This window comes from Heloderma suspectum, chromosome 2, assembly GCF_057233095.1.
Source record: "Heloderma suspectum isolate Gila_16-S chromosome 2, 16-S_ref, whole genome shotgun sequence".
In the NCBI taxonomy this organism is placed as follows: Eukaryota; Metazoa; Chordata; class Lepidosauria; order Squamata; family Helodermatidae; genus Heloderma; species Heloderma suspectum.
The window spans coordinates 21,882,890-21,904,112 of record NC_139459.1 but is presented as its reverse complement, the minus strand read 5'-3'; the positions used below and the strand labels follow the sequence as shown (position 1 = coordinate 21,904,112).

General features: G+C 45.0%; 1 long non-coding RNA gene across 7 annotated transcripts in view; it reads right to left on the bottom strand.

The window, feature by feature from the left end:
• Window positions 1-11,826: 11,826 nt before the first annotated feature.
• LOC146351971 (uncharacterized) overlaps window positions 11,827-21,223 on the bottom strand; it is a 76,337-nt gene continuing 66,940 nt past the window's right edge. For 5 of the 7 annotated variants that reach the window (XR_014787511.1, XR_014787506.1, XR_014787507.1 and 2 more), the window contains one exon: window positions 11,827-20,078. This is a non-coding gene — a long non-coding RNA (uncharacterized LOC146351971). The remainder of the gene's footprint in view (window positions 20,079-21,223) is intronic. The other 2 variants (XR_014787510.1, XR_014787512.1) reach the window with 1 other exon arrangement.

Here is a 21,223-nt window from a genome sequence, read left to right as displayed (position 1 = left end):
GCAGAAGTAACTTGTGCTGGAATCCTATGCACACTTTCCTGAGGGTAAGCCTCATTAAACATAATGGGACTTCTCAGTAGGCATACACATGATTGCATAAATTAGCAATATTTATCTCCCCTCCACCTAAAATAATAAAAAAACAAACCAAAAACTCCTATTTTTATTAAAGCTTTCTTTTCAGAGGAACACAGGAAGCTGCTTTGTACTGAGTCAGGCCCTGGGTCCATCTAGCGCAGTATTGTTGACACTGACTGGCAGCAGCAGCTCTCCAGGGTTTCAGGCAGGATTCTTTCCTAGCCCTACCTAGGGATGTACGAATCCCCTTCCCTGCCATCTTCGGGGGGTCCGCCGGGGGGGGGAGGTGATCCATTCCTCCCCCAGAATCCTCGATGGGGGAGGGAGGCGATCCATTCCTCCACCCCAGAATCCATCCAGGCCAGCTCTGTGTCAAACGTTTACAGCTGCATTTTGGCTAATCGACCAGCTTTACAGCCACAAATGGCATCCTCTATGCCTAGGGATGTCAGAGAATTTCGCCACGAATCTCGGGGAGGCCAAATGCCAGCACATTCGGCCCCCCGAAATCGGTGGCGAAACGGTCTGCCCCCCCGTCCCCCCGGGACAGGAAGTGACTTACCTTGGGCGAATCTCCCTGGCGGCGGAGGCTCCGGCGGCGGTTCGGCGGCGGTTTGGCAGCGGCGGCTGCGGTGGCCGGTCTTCCGACCGGCTGCCACCGCCGCCATTTCCAAATTTAAAAAAAAAAAAAACGTGATAGGCTACGTAAATCTTTACATAGCCTATCACGGCTAGATTTTTAAAAAATACCGTGATAGGCTACGTAAGTATTTATGTAGCCTATCACGGCTGACTTAAAAAAAAACAAAACCCGCGCGTACGCAATTGGCGGCGCCCATGGGCGCCGCCATTTGCATATGCGCGTTTTTTTTTAACTCAGCCATGATAGGCTATGTAAACATTTACGTAGCCTATCACGGCTGACTGCAGGGATGCAAATGGCGGCGGCAATGGCCATCGCCATTTGCAGTCCCAGCTGGCCAGGATTCGGGACGGGAGGGACGGGGCGCCTCCCCCCCGGCCAGAATTTCAGGGGGGAGGGACGGGACACCTCCCCCCTGGCCAGAATTTTTTGGGGGAGGGATGGGGCGCCTCTCCCCCCGACCAGAATTTCAGGGGGAGGGACAGAGTGCCTCCCCCCCACCGCGAATCAAATTTCGTCACAGGTAAGTGACTTTCGTACATCCCTAGCTATGCCATTTGCCTCCCTGTTTTTGGCCATGATAGGCTATGCAAATAAATGGCTACAATTAGGCTAATCGACCAGCTTTATGGCCGCAAATGGCGCCCACTACGCATTTGCGTCCAGGGGACTGACTTAGACAGAGATATGGCACGGCAATGGCTGCTGGCCGTATTGACTTCTCCAGCCCTGTGGAGCTGGCGGCTGGCTCTGCAGGTTCAACGTGGACAGGGATCCGACCTGGATGGTTCCCGTGGGGAGGTGGAGGTGAGTGGTCCGTTCTGCCACAGAGTCCGTGGCAGAATTCTCCACTATCACTAGCCCTACCTGGAGATAGGGGTGTACAAAACACTTACTTGGTTCCACTGGGGCCATCCGTGGTGGGGGGGGAGGCGCTCCATCTACACACACCCCGGAATCCTCCCCAGCCGGCTCCACTCTGCCCCACCCCGCTCTCCCAGCTGCCATTTGCGTGGCTGCCAGCCGTGATAGGAATTCGGCCCCCTGAAATCCATGGCAGAACGGCCTGCCTCCCCGCCCCCCACGGATTCCCCCCCCGGGATGAAGCTGAACTTGGGCGGATGTTCCGGATGGCGGCAGCTCCGGCGGCAGCTCTGGTGGAGGTGGCTGGTCTTTCGACTGGCTGCCACGGCCGCCATTTGCATCCTGGTCTTTGCCATGATGGGCTATGCAAGTATTTACGTAGCCTATCACAGCAAGCCAAGCCAAAAAATCCACAAAAAAACAGCGTACGCAAATGGCGGCTTTATGTAGGTTTTAGCCTACGTAAATATTTACATAAGCTATTATGGCGGGGAAAAAAGGAATGCAAATACTGCCCACTACGCTATTTGTGTTCCCCTTTTTTTCGCCATAATAGCCTACGTAAATATTTATGTAAGATAAAATGGCGAAAAATAGGGAACACAAATGGCGGCCGCCATAGCTGCCACCATTTGCGTACACTGTGTTGGGGTTTTTTGCCCAGCCGTGATAGGCTATGTAAATACTTATATAGCCTATCATGGCAGCCTGGCTGGATGCAAATGGCGGCTGCTAGAGCAGCTGCCATTTGCGTCCGCAGCAGCCCGTCTGCGGCTGGAAGTCCAGCTGCAGATGGCCCTGGCTGGCTGCTCCGTGGAGCCGCCGCGAAGCGGACCCAGCCGGGCAAGATTCCGGGGGGGGGGGACCGGATCACCTCCCCCCCGTCAAGGATTCCGGGGGGAGGGATGGAGCGCTGCCCCCCACCGCGAATCAATTCCGCAAAAATGTAAGTGACTTTCGTACATCCCTAGCTACAGCTATTTTGGAAAAATTAAAGTGGAGGGGGAGAAAGAAGTTTGTGGAGGCTGATCGGATCCTTTGCTGTACTGAAGCTACCAAAGTTCTGCAGAAACCAAAGGTTCCAGTTTGTGAATGTTGTGTGAAATACCAGTATTTCACATGGAACTCCTTCTTCCCTTCCTTCTCCCTCTTCAAAATTTCATTGCAGGCAAGCTCACAACAGTGGGCATGTAAAAGCAGAAAAGAAAAATAGGGGGAGAAAGGTTTTTTGCACCTCAAAAAAACAAAAAAATACAAAACACACCCTACAGCAGAGATTAGGGATAGTGATCACATAATGGTCACCTTAAACACCTTCTGATTAGGATCTCTAATCCCCTGGGTAACTTGACAGTTTTTACTTTTTGTTTAGACTTTGAGAAAAGGAAAATTTACGCATGGCATGCACGAAAGCCACTGGACCTAACTGTCTGAAATTTGGTAGGTTCAGTCAGCTCCATAGGGCCTGCTAGGTCCTCAAATTCCATGAATTTATGTGGAAGTACAAAAAGTTTATAGCTCTTTGCTTTGACAGGTTTTCCTGGAAAAAGCAAATTTTACCTGTGACTAGCACAAAAGCCACCAGACCTAAATGCCTGAAATTTGGGAGATTCAATCCGTTCCATGCGGGCTACCAAGCCTCCAAATTTCATATATTTATCAGACAAACTAAAAATATTATGGCCATTTTTGTTTTCAATGCAAGTCAATGGGAAAATGTTTAAAAAATGGCAATTAGGACAGCTCAAAAGATCCTGGGCACAGTTCAAAAAAAGCCGGAGCCCGTGCCCAGGTGAGCCCTATTCGAATGATGCCCCTGGTGAACACCATGTTTATGTGTGTGTATTGCCCCTGCAGTAGGCTTCGAACTCTTAACTTAGAGGTGCCAAGATAGTGATAAATCAGATCCAGGTTTACTTACAAGGAGATACTTTATTGCGTACAATCAGCATTCAGGTGTACCCAATGGTTGGATCAGACAGCTTTTCTGAACCCAGAGCCATGGGGTAAAATGGGTTTTATACCATACAAACAGGGATGTTGGAGAATTCCGCCACGGACCCCAATGAGGCCGGATTCCAAGAATCAGGCCCCATTGGGGTCTGTGGCGGGACAGAGCACTCACCTCTGTGCCCTTCCAGAATCCGTCCAGGTTGGCTCCTCCATGTGGTGATCCTGCGGAGCCAGCTGCCGGCTCCACAGTGCTGGCGATGCGGCCAACTGCCATTGCCGTGCTGTATCGCTGTGCTAAGTCACTACGTCATTTGCATCCCTGTTTTCCTGCGATAGGCTATGCGAATTATATTTACGTAGATATTTGCGTAGCCCATCACATGAAATGGCGTCCTGTAATAGAGTGCTGTATCGCTGTGCTAAGTCACTACGACCATTTGTGTCCATGTTTCTTCATGCGATAGGCTATGGAAATATCTACATAAATATAATTTGCATAGCCTATTGCTTGAAAACAGGGACGGAAATGGCATAGTGGACGCCATTTGTGTCCGGACTTAGCACAGCGATACAGCATGGCAATGGTGACCGGCCGTATTGCCAGCGCTGTGGAGCCAGCAGCTGGCTCCACAGGATCATCACGGGGCGGAGCCAGCCTGGACGGATCGCCTCCCCCTTGTGGACCCCCCCAGCTGGAATGGGGTAAATGATCCATCCATCCCTACATACATATCAGCAGTGAGGCAGCATGCCAAAAGCAAGCATTAATTAGCGTTCATTCCCAGCCTAGACTAACAATACTTGTTTCCCAGCATGGCCACGTGCAGTTTGGCATAAAAATAGCCTCACTTCCCAGGCACATCCTAGGCCCTGATAAGATACTAGCCTTCATTAGCATGGAATGTGCTGAAGCCGCTATCAACCTTTGACTCATCTCACATGCTCAGAGGCCGACAAGCAAGGAAATTGCACCAATAATGAACTAAAGCAAGCCTTATGGATCTCTAGGCCCCTCTAACACTGCAGGTGACTTGGTTACACTCCTGGGGCCAATACAGTGTGGCAGCTATTTTTTCCCATCACAATGCCCTACAAGTTGAATTGTCTTCTAGGTAGGGATGTACGAAACGACTTATCTGTTTCGTTTCATGACATCCGTGGTCGGGGAGGAGGCACTCCATCCCTCCCCCCAAAATCCTCTCCGGCCGACTCTGCGGAGCCACCAGCTGGGGCAGCCCACAGCGACATCTGGCCGCTGCTGGGCTGCACAGAGACGCAAATGGCGGCCACTATAGCTGCCACCATTTGAGTCCCTTTTTTTGCTGTGATAGGCTACGTAAATATTTACATAGCCTATCACGGCAAAAAAAAAAGGGAATGGAAATGGTGGCAGCTACAGCAGCTGCCAGTTGTGTTCCCTTTTTTTGCTGTGGTAGGCTACGTAAATATTTACGTAGCCTATCACGGCAAAAAAAAAGGGAATGCAAATGGCAGAGGCTATGGCGGCTGCCATTTGCGTTCCTTTTTTTTTTTTTGCCGTGATAGGCTATGTAAATATTTACGTAGCCTATCACGGCAAAAAAAGGGAACACAAATGGTGGCAGCTATGGCGGCTGCCATTTGTGTTCCCTTTTTTGTTGTGATAGGCTACGTAAATATGTACGTAGACTATCACGGCAAAAAAAAGGGAACGCAAATGGCAGTGGCTATGGCGGCTGCCATTTGCGTTCCTTTTTTTTTTGCCGTGATAGGCTACGTAAATATTTATGTAGGCTATCACGCCCTCCGCAGGGATGCAAATGGCGTCCCTGCATTAGCCGTGATAGGCTATGTAAGTATTTATGTAGCCTATCACGGGAAAAATCGTGAAGTGAATGGCGGCTGCAGACGCGGCCGCCATTCACAAAGCAGCGCGAACGGCACCAGTTAGGTGATCTGTTTTGCGCGCCTTTCGCGGGGTGCTGGGGTGGGGGGGCTTGGTTCTGCCACGGATTTCGGGAGGCTGAATGCACTGGCGTTCGGCTTCACTGAGATCCATGGCGGAATTCTCCACCGTCCCTACTTCTAGGGCATTGTCGAAAAACAAGCTGGTATGTTGTTTTGCAAACTGGTACACTTATCCACATGTGATTGTCATGTCCTCTGGTAGAGGCATTTTGCGACAAAGTCTTCCCAGAAATTAACAATATGACAAAGCAAAACATCACCAAGACTCCAGTATTGGCACTTCCAGGTATCTTTCTAAACGTTTTACAGTTTACCCTACATAAAGACTTTATTTTACACTTTTTAATGGCAGCAAGACCAATTATTTTGCAAGCCAGTGGAAAAGTTCAGGGGACTTTTCTCTCAAGGTTTTTTCAGGGGATTTGGGATCTTTTATTAATGGACAAGCTTATCCACCATATGAAAGTTGTTAAAGGTCATGCAAAACTTGAAACATCAGATGCAGTGTGGTGCCCATTTCTGAGGTATGTTGATCATATGTTCCAGACCCCTTCCAGGTCATTATAAGATTTTGCTAACGTACTAAGAGAAAATAATTTCAGCTTGAATGTTTTGCAATTCTGTTTTCTATGCATCCTAACTGAATTGGATTGTGTTTTATTGTTTTCTTTAACTTTCTCAGGCTATGTTTAGCCCATGTTCATTGTGATGATAAAATGATATAAAAATACCCCCCCCCCAGCCCCCCAGCAAAGGATCAATGGCGTCAGCAGTAGACCATGCCGGGATGCAGGAGCTGAAAACTGTAATGCAAAGCAGAGAAGGGCGAAAATGGAAGGATAATTGTGTTCCAGCTCATGTATTTGTCTGGGAAGAGTGAATCAGGTCAATTCGCTTAAAAATGCAGACCGAACAAAATTCTCAAGCATCCTTACACCACCTCCGATATTCAGGTTCGGGGTTTTCTCTACTCTCTCTGAGTGTAAAAGCAATCCATGCTCACAGAATAATATAGGCTTTGATCACATATGAATAAAAGATTCATCACAGCAATGTTACCTGGAGATTTATGCAAGAAATATGTATTACTGAATAAATGGGAATGTGAACAGCGATGATTCTTGTGCTGTTATCAGCTGACATCCAAAGAACCATGTTGCTTATTCGCTGCACCACTTGATAACTTAAACATTGGGAGCACAAGGCAGGCAATATTGCGTTTAGGGAATTAAACAGATTTAAATGATACTACTCTGAATGCAAAGGGTTCTTCAAATGTGTCAGTTTCATTTGCAAAAATATGCATGGCAATCGAATTGGAGAAACAAAGGGCAACATGACAAATTGAAAATGAACTATCAAGGCATCAAAAAGAGAATAACTCCAAAATGGAGAAGTTCAGAAATGACCCAGTTTTTGGATTTTTTGATAAAAGTTAAAGACCATACGACCTGTTATTGTTATAGGAGATCCCTTTGCCTATATAGTTACATTTTCATTTTCTCTTTTATTTCTGCAGTCTTCTATGTAATACTCAAATAAATGGATTACAAATAACAGTCTATTGCACAGATTTAGGGGGATAAGACAGTCCATCCCATGGGCACAAAAATACACATGTGGAAACCTATGCATAGGTGCATAGCTCTGCGTAGACAGGATGTAAGATGGCAGCGGCGGGGGGGGGAGTTGGTAGGCGGGAAGCCAAGAGATGATGGGACATTGGATTGTCCTTTTATATCAGTTTTATATCAATGTAACAATTATAACAACCCAAACAATACTGGGAATGGTAGTGTAGTGCGAGGATACAAATTCTCTGTTACAGATCCCTAGCCACCCTTACAGAACAACACTTTCCAGGGCTCCTTAAGTAGGCTATTCAACCAGTTTACAAGTGAGACTGCAACTAGGGATGGCGGAGAATTTCTCCCCAAATCTTTGGGGGGCCGAGCGCCAACGCATTTGGCCCCCCGAAATCTGTGGTGAAATTCTCCCCCCCTGCCCCCCCCCCGGGATGGGGCTTACCTTTGGCGAATGTCCCTCTTGGTGGCGGGTCCCGGCGGCAGTTCGTCGGCCTTTCGTCGGGGGCGGGGGCAGCAGCCGGTCTTCCGACCGGCTGCCGCCGTCGCCATTACAAAGTGTAAAAAAACCCAACAACCCTGTGATAGGCTACGTAATGATTAACGTAGCCTATCACGGCTAGATTTCCAAAGTCAGCCGTGATAGGCTATGTAAATCGTTACGTAGCCTATCACGGGTGACTTTGGGAAAAAAAAAAGCGCGTATGCAAATGGCGGCGCCCATAGGGCGCCGCCATTTGCGTTCCTTATTTGGTCCCGGTAGTCTACGTAAAGATTTACGTAGACTACAGCGTAGTCTACGTAAATCTTTACGTAGACTACCGGGACCAAATAAGGAACACAAATGGCGGCGCCCTATGGGCGCCGCCATTTGCGTACGTGCTTTTTTTTTCTCTCAAAGTCACCCATGATAGGCTACGTAAAGATTTACGTAGCCTATCATGGCTGACTTTGGAAATCTAGCCGTGATAGGCTACGTTAATTGTTACGTAGCCTATCACGGGTTTGTTGTTGTTTTTTTAGACTTTGTTTCGCAGCTGGGGAGACGGGGCGCTTCTCCCCGGCCTGAATTTTGGCCGGGTGAGGCGGGAAGCCTCCCCCCCGGCCTGAATTTCGGCCGGACGAGGCGGGACGGCTCCCTCCCCTCGCCTGAACTTCAGGGGGAGAAGCAAAGCACCTCCCCCCACCGCGAAGCAGCCCTGCGAAAAGGTAAGTGACTTTCATACATCCCTAACTGCAACACCTACCCTAAAAGGATGAGGAAGCCATGACATTAAACAGGGCTGGCCCAAGACATTTTGCTGCCTGAGGCAAAGGACAAGATGGCGCCCCCTCCCATTCCATGTACAAAAGCCAGCTGGAATGGCAGTTGAATCTGTCTTCGATACTTGCAATGGGACAGCATCCTCTACTACACCTGAAGGCAGCAGACTAGCTTAGGGGGCACAGGGCAGGCCACATGGCAACAGCTCTGTCCTCTAACATCTCACTGCCATCTCCCAGTATCTGCTGCCTGAGGCAACCACCTCATTCTGCCTACTGGAGGGCTGGCCCTGACATTAAAGATCTCAGCCTGAGGCCTTGGATTGCTGCTACTCACTGAACTGCCTGAACAGCAATGATTTTTGGGCACAAGGCAGCTTCCTATGTCCCTGTAGTGCTAGTGGACTTAGATTTGGGTTGAATTGCCAGCCCCAAACCTGAGCATTTAATAGCTATATAGTGCGCTATGTGTAGGGTGGCCACTTATGCCTTGCCAAAAAAAGAGGAAATGCATAAATGTATCACAACAGAAGATGACAAAAGAAGACACAGATTTGCATAAAATTTACGCATATTATTTACATGTATAGATGCAAATCTGGAAATAATTACTACAATTTAAATAGAAATACAGTATGCCTAGGGATGTCAGTGATATCCACAACAGAATCAAATAAGTTTAGATTTCTATGAATCTGCCCCATGAATTTCACAGTGGACCAGCTTTTCCCGAGTCTCATGGATTCCATGAACTTCAAGACAATTTTTTTTCACTTTCCAGAATTATATGCAAATTTAGTCATAGAAAACTATGTAAATTTTTAAAACACAATGGCCAAAAATATCCATTTTCCCCATAGGCTAAAGCATGAAAGTGTGCATTTTAGGGAGATTTGTGCCTTGGGGGACTGCATATTTTCACAAGTGGGATTTTGCTCAAATTCAGGAAACGGGGAAAAAATCCTATTCTGTCAATGAGGAGATGATGGAATGAAGGACACCTGAAATCTGCGAAATGCAGACAGAATGGATTCTTCAAAATCCGTACATCCCTAAGTCCGCCACAGATAATGGGGAAGATTGTGACCAGGTTACCTGTGTGCCTTCTCAGTCTGCTGTCCAGGTGCTACCTGTTAATGGCCTTTCTTGTGGTTCTTTCTCCGTAAGCCGGCTTTAGACTGGACAGGCCTTCAAACAGTACTGTAACGCAAATTGTAATTTTGGCCTCTGTAATTGTGAGGTGTCCAAAACACACCCACATGGCCATCCTATGAGTGGAGTGTGTTTGTGACAGGGGAAAAGGGAAAAGGAGTAATTTTACTTCTCCTTTCTGTTGAAACATCAGGAGTCAAGTACAGGGAGGGGAGGTTTGTAGGCTCAAGAGATACAGAAAGCCAGTGAGATGTAGTGGTTAGAGAGTTGGACTGGGACTTGGTTGGAAGATCCAGAATTCAGTCCCCCCTTGGCCCTGAATGTCACTGGGTGAATTTGGGCCAGTCACTGCTTCTCTGCCTAACCTACCTCACAGAGTTGCTGTGAGGACAAAATAGAGAGGAGGAAGAGGCTCATGTAACCCATCTTGGGTTCCTTTGTGGAAAAAAGGTGGGATATAACTGTAATAAAAAATAAAAAAATTAAAAATCCCTAACTCTAATTCCATCCCACCCAGGAGGCTTACTGCAAACTGCTAGGGGTTTGAGCAGTTTAATCCCCCCCCACACCCACCTCCAGTTTCTTTTCTGGTCAACTGACACCTCAACGTTTGGTACCACCAGGAGCTCACAGGTGCTTGTTAGCCCATTCTGGGGTTTTAAAACGTTTTAAAATGTTAGTTTACAAACGTGTACACACGCCCATTTACCTAGGGAGTCCCTAAGCATTTAGAAATCACTACCTTATTTTTGAGAGGTCCCATTTCATGTGCAAATTGATAGGCAGTCGACAACCTGAGTTCATTATTAGAGGAAAGATGTATGTGGTATATAAACGTGTCCTGACTCGGATGCCTTCCCCAGCCTGGCAAAGCCCCACCAGCAAAGGCAATGTTGTGGATGATGGGAGTTGTAGTCCAAAACATATGGAGAGTGCCAAGTTGGGGAAGGCTCACCTATGAGCCTTTACTGAAGATGATTCAGATATCTTTCGAGAACCCGTCACTGACACAAGATTGTTTCTCCATTTCAGTTGAGTTTAAGCTCACCTTTCCTGCTCTTGTGCTCTGCTCCCTCCTTTATACCATTACTGAGGATGCCATTCTCTGACCTCTCCCCCCCATCTCTGTGTAGCACCAACAGAAAGATGCAGTTGAATCCATAGTTCATTGTTACTCAGATGGCTTGGGCTTCCACTAGGGATGGATGGACTCACCTGAGCCCATGCTCGGCGGGCGCTCAAGAAGCCACTGCTGCTGCTCGCCCACATGAGCAGGGCCTCAAGAGCTCCTGGAGGGCTCAGCGAGCAGTCCAGGCGTGCCCCGCAGCTGCCCACAGCTCCATGTGAGCCACCATTTTTACAAAAGATGGGGACTCTAGATTTTCATATACCCAATGTTGTGCACAAAGGCAGCTGTAAAGGGCCATTTCTGCAACATTAGATATACGGAAAGGGGGGAAAGGGCCCATTATGGCCACTGTTCTGCACAACATTAAATATATGAAAATGTAGAGCCCTGATCTTCCATAAAAATGATGGCTCACATGGAGGACAGGAAGCTCCGGACACAAATGGACAGGTCTGGCAAGTCCAGCTGCTCACGCAGCTCAGCATACAGTGGCGGTGGCTCACCAAGGCAAGTTTAGGGGGGAGCGAGTGGGGGGGGAGAGTCTGAAGGACTCCCAGACCCAGTCAGGCGCCTGCGACATCCCTAGCTTCCACGTGCTTTGCATGTGCTGAAATTTGACATTGCTAGAGGCTAGGAATGAAGTACTTCCTTAGTACTCTCTGCTGTTCTACGTGGTCTCAAGCATCTGGATCTGGCCCATGTCAGAGTCAGGGAATTAGGCTTAATGGACCATTGGTCTGATGCAATAGGGTTGTTTCTTAATAACGTTATTATGTTCTCCTTCAACAGCTGCTGAGATTTATGGCTGGCAAATCCAAGCAGCAAGATTCTCTATTCATAGAAACACAGAATTGGAATTGGAATAAAATACAGTTCATCTCCTTGCCTTTGTTCCATAGAACCCATATGTTGCCTGCCCAGTTATGTCTTCCATGTGTTTAGGGAACGGGAGAAATATATAATGAAGTCTTCTTGTGTTCCTGACTTCACAATTGCTTCAAGATGCCAAGGTGACTCCAAGGTCAGAAAACTTGTGTCTGCCAATTGACAAAGGGTTCTCTTAGAAATATACAAACCGCAATCCTTCCATTATTGGGCCAGTTTATACAGCCTGATCTAGACATGCAACAGAAGGAGGTAGCAGAATCCTGAGGTGGTAGAGGGGGCTGTACCATATCAGATGGAAGGTGGGGTTGCCCTTTTTCTGCGCGCTCCCATCTTTGTTTGTTTGTTTGTTTGTTTGTTTAAATTCTGCAGGTAAAGACGCACACATAAAAATCCAGCACATCAGGAAGAAAAGTTCTGTTCCAGCCCACTTCTTGTGGAGCTTATTTTCTATTTGCAGGGAAACATTTATGCAAAGGAACATTAAGAAAATGCACCTGAAGTCTAAAGCAGTACAGTCTGTGCTGTCACCTCATTCTCTCCTCATTCTCTTGAATATGGAGACCAGGCCTACAATCAGTAGAATCAAATGAGAAAGCTTTTTCTGGACTATACCATTTCAGATTTTAGGTTGGGAAGTTGTATAACTGAATGCTGCATTGTGTGAAGCAAGAAATAGAAAACTAACATGTCAGGAAGAATGGTTTAGGCCTTGCCTACACATGTAGCACAACGACATAGAAATGAGGTGGTACAATGCTGAAGTGTTGGAATGTACTGTACCATCCCAGACTGCAGGTAGGAGATACCACTTTTGAATGGTGCCCATGTAAGAAACTCCCTGCAGATAGAAAACTAGCAACTCAGGGAGAAGAAGAGCAGGTCCAGAAGATGTTCACCGTTACAGAGCTAATGATTCCCAATGGCTCCGGCAAGGAAGTCAAGACACAAGACACACAGGTGGCAAAGAGGACAGGATTTTCATAGAGTCCATCAGCCAGTTTTCAGGAGAAGGAAATGTAAGAACTCCATTCCTTTCAACAGGTCCTGCATGCCTGTTAATTTCTATACACTGAGTGACCATGGCTATAGTCATCATGGCTATCCAGAGTCAGAGGCAGCATGCCTCAGAATATCAGTCACTGAGGAACAAGAGTGTAAGAGTACTATTATGCTCACATCTTGCTTTTGGGCTTCCTAGGTGCATCTTGTTGGCTACTGTAGGAAACAGGCTGCTGGACTGGACAGGCCTTTGGCAGCCCCAGCCCAAGTCTCTTGCCACCTGAGGGAGAGAACGCATGCCACCACCACCACATTGCTTCCCCCTCCCCTTTGCAAACATGTGCATTTCTGTGACTGCCATTTTATTTTTAAAAAAATGGCAACTGCTGAGCTCAACAAGGCCACCGGGGTGAGTGCGGGCTGCTCTCTGAGTGCAGGCACAGGGCGAGTGGGGCAGGGGCTTGGGGGTGGAGTCAGGGGGGGTTCAGCCAGATTCCCGGATGGAATCGGGCACCCACACTATCCCTACTCCTATCATCCAGCCCCAATTAGCAGTCTCTTAGCCATGTTCTGAACTAGCAGAAGTTTCCAGAGCGTTTTTATTGTTAGCACTACATATAACATATTGCGGCAGTGCAAGCAAGAGGTAACAAAGGCATGGATAACTAAAGGAAAGCTACTACCAACATCCAGGTTATAATCCAAATGTAATCCACAAAAAAATACAATGTAATCTGCAACATGTATTTGGGATCCAGAATTTGATAAAATTCTGGTGGTATGTACACAGTATGCACAGAACCCTAGACTATGATTGGGGGTATTGTAATTGCTGTGGGGTCAAATATTATGCAGGGGTCTACAGTACTATCTAGCAATGATATCAGTGGAAGGAGGAGGGACAGTCACTGGGTTGTCTGCTGTTGCTGGCTGCTTGCGGTAGAAGCTTGTTCCATTGGGCCAGTCTACACTTGCATATACAGCTAGGTATGACGCTGTAGTTTGCAGGCAGATTGTCCACCAGATGGTACAGCCTACTCTTTGAGAAATATTTGAAAGGACAACAAAATACAGCAGAAGCCATTTGACAGTCCACATGGCCAGGGTAGACTTAGCCAAAACATTTCCATGGGCATCAAAACTAAAAGATAAGCAGGTTGCAGACTATTGTGGCGGCCTTGTCTTTACATCACCACACCGCTACTGCTGTGGCAATGCAGAACTGTACAGAGCTAGTGCAGAATAGGTCACGACTGATGTACCAGCCTGAGCCAGAAAAAGAGCCCTTCATGCCACTGGGGAGACTTCTGTTCCCTGTTGTTCCAGCTGCCACGTCGACCTGACTATCTAGGCATGCCAAAGAAATCCATAATGGATTTCAGATTTCTGTGAATGTGACCTATGGATTCCACACCAGACCAGCTGTTTCCAACTTGTGAAAATGTCAAGTGGCATAGTAGTTTAAAAAAACAAAATACGTTGGGGGTGGATTTGCGCAAAGGCACACTTGCATTAGGGCAAGTGCGCCTTAGCACAGGTGTGCATTTGCAAATGAACAAAATTGTCCTACCAAAGAATCTGATTCTGTCAATGAGCAGATGATGGAACAATAGACACCTGACAATCCACAAAACACAGACAGAACAGATGTAACAAAAATCAGTACATCCCTACTGTCATCTCTGTTGAGTCCATAGCAGGCTGTGGAGATACCCTTCCTCCCTTGGATAAGACTGATCCCGAACATTGATATTCCTCAGGCCACCAGTTTAATAAACACTCTAAGGATGCTGGAGAAATTCAAGATGGACTAAAATGAGCTCAGATTTCTAAGAATCTGACCTGCAGAAACCACTGCAGAGTGACCCCCTCAGGCTGTGAGGAGTCCGTAGACTTTCAGATTTTTTTTTTAAACTTTCTTGAAATTTATGCATATTTATTCGTAGGAAAATACGGAAGTTCCTGCTGAGGAAAAGTTGAATGGAATGGGGGACAATACGCTAAATGTTACCTACTAAGGTAAATTATATAAATTCTTATGCAACCTCTTATGTAATTATTTGCGTATTTTTCCGCCTGTCAGAAAAAAATATTCACATCCGCCTGTGAGCGGATGACAGAACAAAAGGCATCTGACAATCCATGAAACACAGACGGAGCAGATTTTACACAGTCCATACATCCCTAGGGGACTCAAGACCTGAGCCCTGTGAGTCATAAAGACTAGCACGGACTGGACTGGGGAAATATGGCAGTGCTAAAAAGCCATTATCCCCCAAACTATGTGCACATGGGCATGATTAAGAGGGCATCCCTTATTTTGCCAGTGTCGCAGGAACCTGTTCTATTCCAGGCCATTTATCAATCTAGCCCAGTATTATCTTCTCTGACTGGCAGGAGTTCCCCAGGGTCTCAGGTCAAGGTCTTTTGCATCACCTGTTACTTCAGGTGGCCATGTGTCTTCTTCTACAGAGGACAGTCCTGTATTTGAAGGGCTGCTAGAGAAATATCCTCTATTTGAAGGTGTCTTCTGTTTCAAAGGCCTCCCTGTTCAATTCTGGTTTAAAGACAAAGAGCCATGAGAACTGTTTCCCATCCAGTGAGTACCTGGGCAGAAGGCCTCCTCTTTATAATACCCACCTCTTATACCAGACCAAAACAAAAACCTACCTTCACACCAACAGGTTGGAGTAGAACACTGGAATCACATTTTCAATGCTCTCTGAAAACTCCTTAAAACATGGGTGGCTCCTTATGGGTGGCCATTTGTCCTCTTTTACAGAGGACAGTCTCCTATTTGAAGGGCTCCCAATGGAGCATCCTCTTCTTGAAGGTATCCTCTCTTTGAAGAACTGTTTAAAGGTAAAGAGCCGTAGGAACTGTTGCCCGTCAACAGCAAACTGAATAGGCAGGTACAGGGGTCACCTGGTCACAGTCTTCTGTGCTATGGTCAGATGTACTGTATTTCTACTTAAATCATAATAGTTATTTCTACATTTGCCCTATAGATATAAATTAATATATGTGGATAATATTTTTGTTGTTGTGACAAAATTGTAAGAACCTATGGTTATATGCAATAAAATCAACTAACTGACTGAATATTATGCAAATCACTGTCCTCTTTTGACCTATTTTTGTGTGCGATGCATTTCCTCTTTTGGAGCCATTCAAAAGTGGTCACCTTTCCTGAGGTCCTAGCTAAATTGGCTATGCCAGGGAATAAACCTGGGACCTTTCACATGAAAAGTATACACTTTTCAATTGAGTGCTCCTCCCTCCTCAATGTCTATTTGTGTTGCAGCATGTAAGCTTTCAGGTTACATAGAACAACAAAGTGTAAAAGCACAGATGGGAAATGTAACTGTGAAGAGGGGTGGGGGAGTGTATAGGAATGCCCATCGTTTGAAAATCCGACCCTTTTTGGCCCAACAGATTCCCACTGCTTGCCTGGCTCAGCTTGCATTTGCGAGCCGACTCATGGGTTTCCCCCCGAAACTGGGATTTTTTTTCAGTTTTTTTCTTCGTAAATAGAAAGTTGTGCAACTTGCAGCTGCAATTTATGTAATTTGCACAAATCCTAGCTGCAATTTGTGTAATTTGTGCAAATTCTGCCTGGGATTTGCGCAAATTCTGCCAATTGCAACCACAATTTGTGCAACTTTCTATTTACCGGGGGGGGGGGGGGACTGGAAAATCCGGGAGCTGACTCTAAGTAGATTGAGTCGGGCCAGGCTGCAGGGACATCTGAAGGGGCTATGCTGATGAAAGCTTGGCGTGTTCCACCCCCCGGATGGATTCCTCCAACATCCCTAATTTTGTAGCACGCTAAGGCCTTGCCAGCTTCTTCCATAGAAAGGAAACCAAAAAACACTGAATGTCTTAATTGGATCCTTGTGAAAGATCCCGTGTTTCCACTGATTAAGGCAATTAAAGGTGCAGATTCCACTGCTCAGAGGCTGACATCTTCAGGTGTCTCTACATAACCAAAATTAATGCCACCGCTAGCTGTGTCACCTAGCCAGGCTGTAAAGTAAATTAATTACGGCAACAGAACTAATAACAGCAGCTCAGGCAGAGCTGTAACAATCTTCCTGCTTACCGTCAGAGGCTGCACCGAGACTTTTGCCTCTCTGCTGCCCATGAGTGCAACCTGGCAGTTGCTGACTGTAACGTTTCTATTGTATAGTTTATGCTAAATATGCATATCTTAATTGCATTAGTCAAAATAATTAGCTAATATATTTTTGCATAATGACGAGGTAAGCAAATATCACTGTAGCTCAGTGCTTCTTGCATGAGTAAATTTGGAAAATTAATAGACTCCCAATTTCCTAATTATCTGTCTTTTATTCCAAACTCAAACAATGAAATGCTATTGCGCACTCTTGGGCATCTTGTAATTCAGTTTGCACCTTGAATTTTTTTTTTTTTAAACCACCTGGCTTATTCTCCCCTTCTTCCAGGAAAAGAATCTAAACTACCATTCTTTCCCCTGAATGGTTTTTCAATGAACCTGCTCCACCAGCTTCTTAATTTCTTGACACAGCTCAGGCTCATCATTATAAGAGGTGGGCTGGGGTTTTTTGTTTTGTTTTTTGGTATGCTATAAAATTGTTCTAATTCGAAAATGTTTAAATGAGGAGGGGAAAAGCCTGCTGAATGAAAGATGAACTGGCAATTAAAATACCATCCTTGAGATGAGTAAATCGTGTGGACAGCCCCACTTTGAACTCTGGCAAGTGACTAGAATACCTGAAGGTTGTCAGTTCAGAACGTAATTTGAAGCATGTAGAATTAAGTATGGTCTTAATTTGGGGGCTTCAGAGTACTATTTCAGTGCCCCTGAACCCACTCCCTGCCCATCCCAGAGTCACCACACTCCATTGTCATGACTACAGTGCCCAGTATGGGCTCTCAAATCCAGTCTACACTGAGGTGATTTACCTCTTCATAAATAGCATGTAGTATAGCCCTTCCTGGACTAGATGTGTTTCAGCCTGCAAATCACATTGTAGAATGCTCCCCTGTGTAAAACAAACAAACAACCCGTCTTGTTCCTGGAAAAGTAGTAGGTATACCTTCTACTAAGGGTATAAACTTCCCACCAAGTACTCGCTTTCCAAGTACAAGGAGTTCTGGAGAAGAGGTAGTATTCAAACACTTGATCTCCTACCTGCATTCTGATGTGGTATGGTCCAAGGCCCAAGCTAACTTTTGGCTAATCATGCATAGTGGAGCTATCCATGATTAGCCAAGGATTTCATTTGTGGCTGTGTGCAATAGTTTTTCTTACTGTCCCGTAAGAGTGCGGACCCTGATTTGGATTGGGTCGGTGACATTTCGGGAGGGAGAGTTAAACTTTTCTACCCATTTTCCCTGAAATTCCAACACACACATACACACAGCGGGGAGAGGTATTAAAAGATGGGGGGGGGGGAGAACCTTCATAGACTCCATTGGCAATTGGTCCTGGAAGATGTAAACTGGGTAAATTCTGATAAAAAACGAACTTACCATACAATGAATTTATCATACATCCCCCACATGTCTCCCCTCAGTCTTCTCTTCTCCAAGCTAAACATGCCTAGTTCCTTCAACCTTTCCTCACAGGATTTGCTTTCCATATTCCTGACAATCTTTTTTGCCCTCCTCTGAACCTGCTCCAATTTGTTTACATATATGAATCATAGAATCATAGAATAGTAGGGTTGGAAGGGGCCTATAAGACCATCGAGTCCAACTTCTTAAAATGCAGAATCCAGAACTGAAGACATTACTCCAGATGAGGTCTGACTCGACTCCTAATGTTCAGAATAAAAAGTGGAATTATTACATGATTGCACTGACTGCATAGCTTGGCCCTTAGACCCAAAGATGGAACCTGATATATTAGGATTGCTGCAAGCCCACTTAGCAGTATTCATGTCCACATCACATCCTTTCTTTTTCTTTTTCTTTTTGAATATATTTTTCTTTATTTTATCATTATAAATAAAATAAACAATACCCAAAATACCAACAACCTGATCAATACTACAATTTCCCAGCAATACAATATTCTGATGAGGACACCACATAACAAAGAGAGAAGGAAAAAGAAAAAAAAAGGAAAAGAGAGGAGGAAAGGAAATAAAGACAAAGAAAAAGAAAAAGAAAAGAAGATTCTTTCCTCTTCCCTCCCCCTCTCCCTCCCCTTTAAAGAATTAAGTTTAAACTCCATTACCCCCCAGCCTCTGATGCCATTCTAATTTAAAAACTATATCTATAACCTTAACAATCTTAAGTTTAATAAACAACCTTACATTTCATTATCATATTATCATCAATCTTATATCAAAGAAACAGGTCTACAGTTCATTCCCAGTAGCCTATATTAATAATATTAATAATTAAAAAGAAATACAGTATTATATAATAAAACTTAAAATAAACCTTAAACAATCAGTAATATATTTTATACTAGATATACAAATGCATGTGCACAATATACCCTCAAACAGTAAATTTAAATACAACATACCATATCTATTTTGAAATAAAAAATATAAAGAAAAGCAAGAAAAAAAAGAAAGATGAAAGAGAATAAATTAATATATGTATAATCCTTTATCTTCTGACCTAGCCTGGATCATGTAGACTAAACACAAACAGTTCACAAAGCTTGTTTAAAGATTCCAGTTCATGGGGTTGTAACAGAAATCTCACGCATTTTACGTTCAGCCATGCCTCTGCCATTTCATGATTTAGAAACTTCTTCATCTGACCTTCAGACACAATACAAAGTGTAGCAGGATATTTTAAGTAATATTGTAAGTTCATTTGTTTTGCCATATTTTTCACTTTGATAAATCGCCTTCTTTTATTCGCCACCTCTTTGATGTAATCTGGAAATAACATAACTTTATCTTGTTTCCAGGAAAGGCTTCCACCCTCTCTTGCCAAATGCAGGATATAATTCTTTGTGGAGACTTTTGCAAATTGGACTATGATCATATAGTCAGTCTCTTTCGCATTTAGCACACAAAATGCCTGCTCAATATCAAGTAAATAATCAGATGGGATAGGGAGTATCTCATGCAAAAGTTTATCCACAAAAATAGGCAATTTTACATCATTAGACTGATTTTTAATCCCAATAATACATACATTGGATCTTCACGTGAAGGCCTCCAGTTGAGAAATTCTGTCAGAGACATTTTTAAAACAAACTTGTATTGTAGTTTCATTTCCTGCCACTTGGTCTTCTAGCTCGTTAATGTTCGCCTCCATTTTTTGCCATGATGCATTAATTAGATCCACAACTCCTTACAAGGCGGTGATGGAATTTTGGATTAAATCCAACCTTTTGGCTTGCTCTGTAAATTGCGAAGATAAAGTATCAGAGTAAATAATTCCCCTATATCTTTTGTTTTCGAAACTTTTGACACAGGAGGTACGGGGGGAGTTGGCAGTGATGCCAGACCCTTTCTTTTCCTCGATGCAGTCATGTTTCTCTCAAACAGATCTTGCAGGTCCTCAGATGTTCTCAAATATTGTTAATATTTTTTAAATCATCCCTCAGGAGTTGTTGATATTTCTGAAAGCATATATTATTATGGAACATGTCAGCCCTATTTTCTCCTATGAAACAGGAGTTTCAGAACAGCTTTTTGCACTGGAAAGCTCTGGGGAGATAATCCTGGAATCCAGCCCTCCCCCCTCACTATCTCATGGGGGGTACTTTTCTCCAAGATGTTATCCAGATGCTGCCTTGCCCCCACTTTAATTCCAGGGGGGAATGGAAAGGTTTTTCAACCTTTTAAAAAGCTGTTTGAGAAAGCTCCCACAGAGATCCCGTGGGATGCTGCCAGAGCGACATTGGTTCCAACCCTAAGTCTGTCCACATCACATCCTTGAGTAGCACTGTTTGGCTGAAACTGACATACTCCAACCACAACCAGTATGCAAATATTATCATCATCCTCACCATCATCATCATCAGCATTTCTGTATAAGCCTTCCTCTAAGGAACTCAAAGCTCATTGGTATGACCTAGCCCAAGGTCATACCAATGAACTATATGACTGAGTGGGAATTTGAACCTGGGTCACCCAACACTGTGGTGAGCATTCTAACTGCTACACCACACTGGGTCCTAATGATCTGTGGCAACTGATCAAGTGTATGGTACAGCAGTAAGAAACTATGCAGATGCAACCAAAGTGGGAAGAGCTGAACATTTCAGTCCTGTAGGAAGCAGATTTATAGCCAACATTTTAACATGATTATGAGCAAGAGTCCTGAGGCCTTCTACAGCTGGATTGGAACTTTGTTCCAAAGCATTATGCATCAAATCTCCCAAACAGCAATGGAGTGTACAGAAACAAGCATCAGGGAAAAGGAATTACCCTTGCCTTTCCAAAGAGTATTCACACTTATTGTGGCTTGAGGAAAAGCAATCCAGAATCTGATAAGATTGCTCTTGCTTGATGAAACTCGTTTTGGCAGGATTCTTGTCTCAGCTCATCTCGAGAAGGATAGGAATGATTCTTCAGATTACAGCAAGAAAAGAATGTGTGAGTCCATTCAAATGGTCAGAAAATGTGTGTTCAGACTGGTGTGTGTGTGTGTGTGTGTGTGTGTGTGTGAGTGAGCTCTTACAGACCCCACTTCCAGATTTTAGCCAAATTTTACATCACCTTCTGAAAATAACAGGGCCTTTCGCAAAATTATGGGGGCAAG